A 10,481-nucleotide genomic window follows, 5' to 3' on the forward strand; every position below is an offset into this window, starting at 1 on the left:
TATTTAAAATTGACCCTGTAAACAAAGGTGATTTTAGGTGAGTATTTCCTAGGTGACTATTTTCTTTATCAAGTGGCGCCCTGCTTAGTAGCCGAAGTGAGCTGCAGATTGAAGAGGAGCATGAATGCATCATGTGATTGTTGATGAATGAATACCTAAAAGTGAAAATACACAGTAAAACAGAAAATGGCCAATCGCCTATGTAGCTATAGGCTACATAGACATAGGCTATAGGCTACTGTATATTGTGTGTGTGCGTGTGTGTGTGTGCGTGTGTGTGTGTGTGTGTGTGTGTGTGTGTGTGCGTGTGTGTGTGTGTGTGTTATTTTAGTCTAACTAGTAGCCATAATTAGGACTACTTTCATTATGCTGTAGGCTACTTAAAGTACCTAATTCAATTACTTTTGAGAGAAGTAACGAGCAACTGTCTGTAACTCATTTGAGGTAACTTGCCCAACAACTGCCCCCACTCCTACCCCCACCCCTACACTCCACAGTCGTAGGAATTCACCGCTACTCTTCCCCCCCCTTTTGGCTGGCGTTCAAAATTCCGACGTTTGTGTCGGCACGTGAAGGCTCTCCTGTTGCTGTGAGAGGAGGCAGGCCGGTGATTTTCCACTGGTCCCCCCGTGCTCCTGCTCACAGACAAAGGTCAGAAAGAAAGGCTTATAAATAACATCTAGCGGAGGACGGCTCAGTCTCTCTGAGGACACGCAGGACGCGGCTAAAGGGACATAACAGACAATATATCCACACAAGATTGATATCTACAATCAGCACGCAGGTAACGGAAAACACCTCTTTTATTCTCCACATGCACACCTCACCAGCGCTGCCTGGGAGGGAGTGCGCTCATTATCTTATCCTCATTTCATTTATTATTGATATGTTATTACTATCATTATTTTATTATTATGATGAGTATGATGATCATGAGGCTGTTATTAGAATGTGTTCCCATATTTCCTGACACATGATCTCACTTACTGTCTTTGAATGAAATGACTGGTATTTGCCTGTCAGTCCAGTCAGTCCGTGTCAGTCCAGTCAGTCCGTGTCAGACAGGCAGTGCGTGTCATTTCAGGAGGAAATAGAACATTGAAAGGAGAATGTCTTTTTGTAATGCATGTGTATGGGGCATGTGTATGGGGCATGTGTATGGGGCGGGTAAGCCGTGCGTGGCTGTGTCCTTCCTGGCTGGCTGCTGTGATGCGTGGTGTCAAACGCACCCTCCACTCCCATCAGAGAGCTGCCTGTGTGTTCTGTCAGTCTGCGGTGTCTTTAGGCGCGCTGTGTGTGTTGTTACGGTCAGTAATGACATTACTTGTTGTTATTGACTCTGTGTGGTGTCTTAAAGCTCTTTAAATAGCCTAGATCGTTTGAGTAGTTTCAGATCCAACGTTACTGTTCCATCTGTTTCAATGTGCTATCTAGCCTATTTGTTTTTGGTCTTTCTTTTCTCTTTTGGTCATTTTTGTTGTAGTTATTTTTATTTTATTTTATTGTATGTGTGTAGTGTTGTAGGTTGCTTGTCTCGTGAGTTAACGGGAAAGGGAAGTGGAGCAGCTCAAAGCTGAAGGCGGAGATGCTGCGAGGCGCGCGTTGCACACAGTGCAACCACAATCAGCCTCTCTCTCTCTCTCTCTCTCTCTCTCTCTCTCTCTGCCTCTGTCCCTCCTCTCTCTCTCTCTCTCTCTGCCTCTGTCCCTCCTCTCTCTCTCACTCTCTCTCTCTCTCTCTCTCTCTGTCTGTCCCTCCTCTCTCTCTCTCTCTCTGCCTCTGTCCCTCCTCTCTCTCTCTCTCTCTCTCTCTCTGCCTCTGTCCCTCCTCTCTCTCTCTCTCTCTCTCTCTGCCTCTGTCCCTCCTCTCTCTCTCTCTCTCTCTCTCTCTGTCTGTCCCTCCTCTCTCTCTCTCTCTCTGCCTCTGTCCCTCCTCTCTCTCTCTCTCTCTCTCTGCCTCTGTCCCTCCTCTCTCTCTCTCTCTCTCTCTGCCTCTGTCCCTCCTCTCTCTCTCTCTCTCTCTCTCTCTCTGTCCCTTCTCTCTCTCCCTCTCTCTCTCTGCATCTGCCCCTCCTCTCTCTCTCTCTCTGTCCCTTATCTCTCTCTCCCTCTCTCTCTCTGTTTCTCTGGTCTCTCCCTCTCTCTCTCTGCATCTGCCCCTCCTCTCTCTCTCTCTCTCTCTCTCTCTCTCTCTCTCTGTCCCTTCTCTCTCTCTCTCTCTCTCTCTGCCTCTGCCCCTCCTCTCTCTCTCTCTCTCTGTCCCTCCTCTCTCTCTGTTTCTCTGGTCTCTCTCTCTCTCTCTCTGCCTCTGCCCCTCCTCTCTCTCTCTCTCTCTCTCTCTCTCTGTCCCTTCTCTTTCTCTCTGTTTCTCTGGTCCTCCTCTCTCTCCCTGCCTCTGTCTCTCTCTCTCTCTCTCTCTCTCTGTCTGTCCCTCCTCTCTGTCTCTCTCTCTCTGTCTGTCCCTCTCTCTGTCTCTCTCTCTCTGTCTGTCCCTCTCTCTGTCTCTCTCTCTCTGTCTGTCCCTCTCTCTCTCTCTCTCTCTCTGTCTGTCCCTCCTCTCTGTCTCTCTCTCTCTGTCTGTCCCTCTCTCTGTCTCTCTCTCTCTGTCTGTCCCTCTCTCTGTCTGGCATATCTCTCATGCAGGATCTGTCATCTCAGTCTGTGTAACAGTCGATGTTTATTATGGAACATGATGTATTTTTGTGTCAGTTCACATGATTCTCTCGCCCTTCAGTCATTTCCTAATTCCAAACAGTCGGCGTTTCTCAATGTTAAGGCTCCTTCCTCGGCAGGATGGCTCCTTCCATGGTTTTTCCTATAGCCAGCGAGGAAGGACTCTTGCCTGCCCTCTGTAGGAAGACCCATCCTGCCAAGGAAGGATCCTTAAAGGAACACTCTGCCCATTTTCAACCAGCTTTGTATCATTAGAACATCAGTAGTATATCAGAAAACTGTAAACTGTTTTGAAGTCGGTCATTTAATTTGACAGTTATTGAGTGTTAAAGTGTGGAGCAGTGACATCACTGGTCCACACTAACTCAAATTAATAACTCATTAACTCAAATCAACTCTCAATAACTGTCAAACTAGATGAATTACTTCAAAACCGTCATCTAGTTTGACAGTTATTGAGAGTTGATTTGAGTTAATGAGTTATTAATTTGAGTTAGTGTGGACCAGTGATGTCACTGGTCCACACTTTAACACTCAATAACTGTCAAATTAAATGACCGACTTCAAAACAGTTTACAGTTTTCTGATATACTACTGATGTTCTAATGATACAAAGCTGGTTGAAAATGGGCGGAGTGTTCCTTTAACATTGAGAAACAGCCAGTGTCTCTCTATCTACCAGCCGCATGACGTTTTCTTCAAACAGATATGCATTATGCTACATGTAGCCTAGATAATCATGCAGTCATATGAGAGAGAGAGAGAGAGAGAGGAGGGGGGGGGGGGGGGGTACAGAGAATGCAGATCTCAAAAGCAGGCAAACTTCTGGGATTAGTGAGAAAGTGCTTGAGCAGAACTAGTGTTGTTTAAATGTACAGCGGCTGATCAGCCACTGCAATGAAGAATATAGCAAGCTAGCCGCCTGCACACATGCAGCTAGCCACCTGCACACAACAGCTAGCCACCTGCACACAACAGCTAGCCACCTGCACACAACAGCTAGCCGCCTGCACACAACAGCTAGCCACCTGCACACAACAGCTAGCCACCTGCACACAACAGCCAGCCACCTGCACACAACAGCTAGCCACCTGCACACAACAGCTAGCCACCTGCACACAACAGCTAGCCGCCTGCACACATGCAGCCAGCCACCTGGGGGACCGCCTTCCATTCCGAAACACCACGTTCCGACACCCCCCCACTCAGAAACCCCCCCATTCCGAAACCCCCCCACTCCGAAATTGAAATTTATTTAACCCCCCCACTCCGAAACCCCCCCACTCCGAAATTGATTTTGAAGTCCATATTTCTCAGAGTTTCCTGCATTCCTGCAGCTTGAAATAAACATTTCAACTCATTGATTTTTTTATTATATGTCACTGTCTTCATATCATTTCGCTATAGCAGTAAACACGAGCCATGCTGCATTCAGATAGATACAGGAATGTGAACGTTGGATACATCCTAAAATCAGCTGTGGATCACACACATGTTTGCACTCTGCGTTGTTCAGAATCGCGCGAGCCGCTGCTCAGGGACTGGGCACAGCTGTCCCGCTTGCTTTCTCCCCCACTCCGCAAAGAAATAGGCTACACCTTGACAACGCACACTCTAGTTAAGCGCGTATCGGGCCCGGAGCAGTGTTTTTATTTTTATTTTTTGGCACACAGACTTTCCACTCTGCTGGTCTAAATACCAGGTGTGGTCTTGCGCATTTCTGGCTTGCAGTTTTCTGCAGGTGCACAGAGATATCTCTAAAATCATTGTTAATTTATGTTGTCTTGCCACACAGTTTGTTAAGTTTGTCAAATGCGTAATCCGAGAGCGCAAGGATCTGTTCCACAGCACCATATTCAACTGATTATTTTTACGCCGACCAGATCTAATCATAAATGATGTTTTCTACACATCTAAAGGTGAGCTGTTACACACGCCCACATTCATACGGTGAAAAGTGTTTGAAAAAAATGTATTGTAACTTTGAGTCAAATGCTCACAGTTGAATAAATAGTGTGTTGCACACAACAGCTAGCCGCCTGCACACATGCAGCTAGCCGCCTGCACACATGCAGCCAGCCACCTGCACACAGCAGCTAGCCGCCTGCACACATGCAGCTAACCACCTGCACACAGCAGCTAGCCGCCTGCACACATGCAGCTAACCACCTGCACACAACAGCTAGCCACCTGCACACAACAGCTAGCCACCTGCACACAACAGCTAGCCACCTGCACACATGCAGCCAGCCGCCTGCACACATGCAGCTAGCCACCTGCACACATGCAGCTAGCCGCCTGCACACATGCAGCCAGCCGCCTGCACACAACAGCTAGCCACCTGCACACAGCAGCTAGCCACCTGCACACAACAGCTAGCCACCTGCACACATGCAGCTAGCCGCCTGCACACATGCAGCCAGCCGCCTGCACACATGCAGCCAGCCGCCTGCACACATGCAGCTAGCCGCCTGCACACATGCAGCCAGCCACCTGCACACAGCAGCTAGCCGCCTGCACACAACAGCTAGCCACCTGTACACATGCAGCTAACCACCTGCACACAGCAGGTAGCCACCTGCACACAGCAGCTAGCCGCCTGCACACATGCAGCCAGCCACCTGCACACAGCAGCTAGCCACCTGCACACAGCAGGTAGCCACCTGCACACAGCAGCTAGCCGCCTGCACACATGCAGCCAGCCACCTGCACACATGCAGCTAGCCACCTGCACACAGCAGGTAGCCACCTGCACACAACAGCTAGCCGCCTGCACACATGCAGCCAGTACAGGCAGTTTCTGTCTGTTTCAATATTGTATTTGTTTTTTGGTCTTTCTATGTATTGGTAATTTGAGATGCATGTGGAGTGTGTTGCATTGCAGCTTCCTGGGCTCGTTCCTGACTTGTGATGGCTTCATTTTACGGCTGCTGTCGTCATATCATCACCGTCACTCGTCGTGATGACAGAGATGCCCCCCCCCCCACTGTGCCTGGGAGCCAACATACCACCCCCCCACCCCCCCCCCCCACACACACACACACACACAGACACCCCCCCCCCCCCCCACCCCTCACACACACAGGTCATCCCGTCACGTTTAAGCCATGTCGGGAGGCTGGCAGGGGATTACAGTCCATGGTGTGACATTATCCTGGCTTAGGGTTAGTTAGTCCTATCAGGTTCCTATAGGATCTCATAGTGCGTCTATGCAGCGGTTCTGGATGTGGGGTCCGGGGACCACAGGGGTCCTTGAGAGGGTTCCATGGGGTCCCCAGAAAATTGATGCATTTGTTTTTTAATTCACCATTATTTCATTTACAATTAATTGACACACTTAGAGCATTTAGTTTCTTTGTTACCTCTCTACAACATACCGTTACCTTAGTCATGGAATTCTGGACAAAATCACATCTGACAAAAATATTCTCAGATTTGGGTCCGAGAGACAAAATCTCATCAAATGGGGGGTCAAATTCTGGGTCCTTGATATGAAAAGTTTGAGAATCACTGATCTCTGGTGTTCAATAATGAGTTTATATGTAAACATTTTGTAGGCTAATTGCGTGTCCCCCCCCCCCCTATTGTATCATCATAATATTCCTATAGTGACTAACAGTGGTTTCTCACTGGGGATACGGCGACCGTTTCCGAGCAGACTACTTGTGTGAACGTTGTGTTCCGTACCCGAGCATGGAACAGCGAACCGTGCCCGGGTCCACTTGAAAAGGTGGTCTGGGGTCCACTTGAAGCGTTCCCGAGCACGAAACGCATCAAGTGTGAACACAAGCATACCCAAACACTGAAGTGGACTGCTATGTCTTAACTGTGTGACGACCAGTTATCCTATCGTTTGGACTTTTGTTAGCCTGGGAACATGATGCTAGCTACCAGCTAGCTCATTTGCAAATGCAATGCAGTGCAATGTGAATTGGTTTGGCGATGCCAGGCTCCATTTTAAGTTTGTCACTGTATAGAAAACAACACACAAACTTAGTACATCACAGAAATAAAAGTCCAAACCATAGGATGAACTGGTGGTCCACTCCAATACTAGTGGACTTGGCAAATGTTAAAATATAACGTAATAGTGAACGTTAGCCTATGCTCTTCTTCTTTGTTTATTAGCGGGTCGCAAGCCAACTAGGTGTATATCGCCACCTATTGTATGGGCGTTTATAGACACGCAAAGAGGACATGAAACAATATGTAAGTGTGCCCGGTAGTGATGCGCGGGCCGCAGTTATAACCGCGCTGACCGCGGATATCATAAAAATAAACATTCTGATTAATAGCGGATGGGTTGCGGGTGGTTGAAACGATGTATCATTAATGAGGAAAAATAATATGAATTACGTTCTCTAGTCTATGAACGTATTTTAAGCTAAATCTTTCGTCAGGCACATTCTTAGTCACCTATTGTAGATCCCCCAAAGGACCCATTGTAGATCCCCCAAAGGACCCACGGCCGTAAACCCAACAATAGCCATGTGCTAGGTCGCTAAGCTCCACTTTTCGTCCATATATGGTCAATGATTTCACCCTCAAAAAGGAGTCTCTGCTGAAAACGTGTTTGAAGAGAAGACGCGTTTGTATTTCCCCATACAATTAGGCAATCCAGTAAACTAAACTTAAAGCTATCCACCTTATTTTTGAATGCCCCACTGTAAAAAATAATTGTGCGTACAAGGTCCGGTTTAACGTGACTATTGCTGCAGCTTGCCATTTCCTAATGTATTCTACTTGATTTGAAAAGATGGCTGCCTACACTCAGTCTCTTGTACCCTGGCTGAATTGAACATAACTTGGTCAATAAGTATGTAACATACAAAATAAAACAACCCGTAATATCTTAATTTTATGTAGAATGCAGAGGACATGTAACTGTTTAGTTAAACTTGCATTCCAGGAATATTGTGCTCTTAAAATGACGTTAGTGGCTCGAGTCTGTTTCGTCCTGAAACCCACACGGTTTGCGGTGGTGGTTTTAGCGTAACCTATGTGGGATTCGAGGCGTAAAGTATGTGCGTTTTAGCGTAACTTATGTGGGATTCGAGGCGTAACCTATGTGGGGTTTGGCGTAACCTATGTGCGATTCGAAATAACGTATCCGAGATAGAAAACGTTATGAATATAGCCACGTTATAAACAACAAACTAACGCTGGTGATCCGCATGGAACAAGTGTTACTCGAAATGGTTAATATTGGCCACAGCAGGCGATTACCCATGAATGCACTGCGCTCTTAAAGGGATATTTATCGACGAGATTTTTGCCAAGCTGGACCTGATTAGTGATTTGCTCCGTTCGCCCAGACGGGTGTCAAGCTGTCAGCAACAAGGCTGGGAGGATCACACCGGAAGAAGCACCCATCAGCAGATCAGGCAAAAATGGCCGCCAAAAATAAGGTGGATAGCGTTAGCCGAGTAAGCTACATGAGGGCAAGTGGTGGACTGGACATAATACAGCATGGAAGTTTATTTGGAGTCTTGGACTGCAGCGATCGCACCAACGGCAGCAGAAACCGTTTATAGCGTCGGGTGCATGGCGGGCGCAGATCTATAAATAGTATGAAATAATTCGCGCGGATTTATGGCGGGCGGACGGTTCATGCATACACGCGGATTAGGATGGCATAAAAGCTCATCCGCGCATCTCTAGTGCCCGGGCACGGAATAATTTTGTAAGGTGAAAGCTGACCAGCGGGGGGAGAGGGGAGGGCAACGAAAGCAATCGTTCCGAGTGTGAAAGCACGCTTAGTGTGTTTCTGCTACTCAACAGTGAGTTTACAGTTATTTTAGGTCTGACTAACTATTCCTATAGTTTTACCATAGGGACTCATTGTGTATTTCTGGTACTCAACTGATATAGTGTATAGTGACTCTATTCATATTTTATAGTTTTATCTTCTATAATGACATATTGTGTTATTCTGAATAGTGTTTTTAAAGTGACCTTAGTGACCTTTATTGTTCTTTTGATCTTGTGTAGTACAGTAGGCTGTACAGTGGCACTGGCAGTGGTCTTCAGTTGGTGCTCCCAGCTGCCAGTCGGCTGGGCTGAACTTTCTCCCACCATAGGGACATTGTTTTAGAGAAACTAATATCTATACTGCATATTAAGAGGTTGAATTGGTTTAAGTTATTTTATGTTACTGTATGTTATATTAAGTTAAGTTTATTAAGTTAAGTTTCTGTTTTATCTTTGGATCTTGGATCTCAGATGGCTGCATGTGTAAGAGATGTACCAGCGGATGGCTGGTTACATAAGTGCTATAGTGTGAGACGAGTTGAGACGTGTGGTGTCAAGCTGGTGACAGCATGCAGACTGAAGCTGTCTCTGTTTCCTGTGTCAGTATAGAACCTGCTGGGACTTAGACCAGTAACATGTAAGTCCTGTTCCAAACCGTTCCCTATTGCACAAATTGTGGACTATAGTGTGTTGGCCATTTTTTACTATAGTGTCCGAGTTCTCAACTGTTCATTTGATTCACTAATAGAGAGAGTCGCGACATCACCATTCACTCCAATGGAGCAGTTTTTTACATTGCAAAAGGAACTTTTGGGAAGTAAGCTTCTGGATTAAGGAGCACTGTCGAGTTGCAGCACAATGCTTTGTGATGTACTTTGAAAGGGTCAGACGTTTAAATACTGTCATCAAATATAATGTATATTATCAGCTTTATTTTATGCATTCAAATGTAGCGCACTAACACTACATATAGTTCACTATATGATCAACACTACATATAGTTCACTATAAACACTATATATAGTTCACTATATGATCAACACTACATATAGTTCACTATATGATCAACACTACATATAGTTCACTATATGATCAACACTACATATAGTTCACTATATGATAAACACTACATATAGTTCACTATACACACTATATATAGTTCACTATATGATCAACACTACATATAGTTCACTATACACACTATATATAGTTCACTATATGATAAACACTACATATAGTTCACTATATGATAAACACTACATATAGTTCACTATACACACTACATATAGTTCACTATATGATAAACACTACATATAGTTCACTATATGATAAACACTACATATAGTTCACTATACACACTACATATAGTTCACTATATGATAAACACTACATATAGTTCACTATACACACTATAGTTCACTATATGATCAACACTACATATAGTTCACTATATGATAAACACTACATATAGTTCACTATATGATAAACACTACATATAGTTCACTATACACACTATAGTTCACTATATGATCAACACTACATATAGTTCACTATATGATAAACACTACATGCTCCCACGCTACGAACCGTCTAGAACTCTTAGGTCAACAGGGGTCCAGCTTATTAACTGTCCCTAGGATCAAATCAAATCACGGGAAGGCTGCATTTCCCCACTATGCTTCTGCTAGCTGGAACAAATTGCCTGAAGACCTCAGATCTGCCCAACCTTACTTACTTTAAAAATAGACTAAAGACTTTTATGTTTACCGTCGCATTTAACTGCTGACAGCTACTATGCAAACCCAATGAGTCCTCTATAAGTTTTAGCTCTTTCTGCAACTGCTGCGCCTGCCTGCCTATTGCACTTTTTTATACTCTTTTTTTTTTAAAGTTTTGTTGTGATGCTTTTAAATGTCCATTTTATTTCTTCTTTTGGTTTATTTTCCTGTAATACACTTTTTATACTCTTTTTTTTAAGTTTTGTTGTGATGCTTTTAAATGTCCGTTTTACTCTCTTCTTTTATTTTATTTTCCTGTCAACCATTTTATGTGAAGCAC

At 45.1% G+C, this 10,481-nt stretch overlaps 1 protein-coding gene across 1 annotated transcript in view; it reads left to right on the plus strand.

Moving 5' to 3' along the window:
* Window positions 1-672: 672 nt before the first annotated feature.
* The window catches only part of LOC310799460 (sodium- and chloride-dependent taurine transporter-like), a 106,415-nt gene continuing 96,606 nt past the window's right edge, over window positions 673-10,481 (plus strand). Inside the window, exon 1 of the mRNA XM_083662049.1 lies at window positions 673-784. The gene's annotated coding sequence lies outside the window, so the exon portion shown is untranslated. The remainder of the gene's footprint in view (window positions 785-10,481) is intronic.

Source organism: Poromitra crassiceps (genome assembly GCF_964638095.1).
Source record: "Poromitra crassiceps genome assembly, chromosome: 27".
NCBI lineage: Eukaryota > Metazoa > Chordata > Actinopteri > Beryciformes > Melamphaidae > Poromitra > Poromitra crassiceps.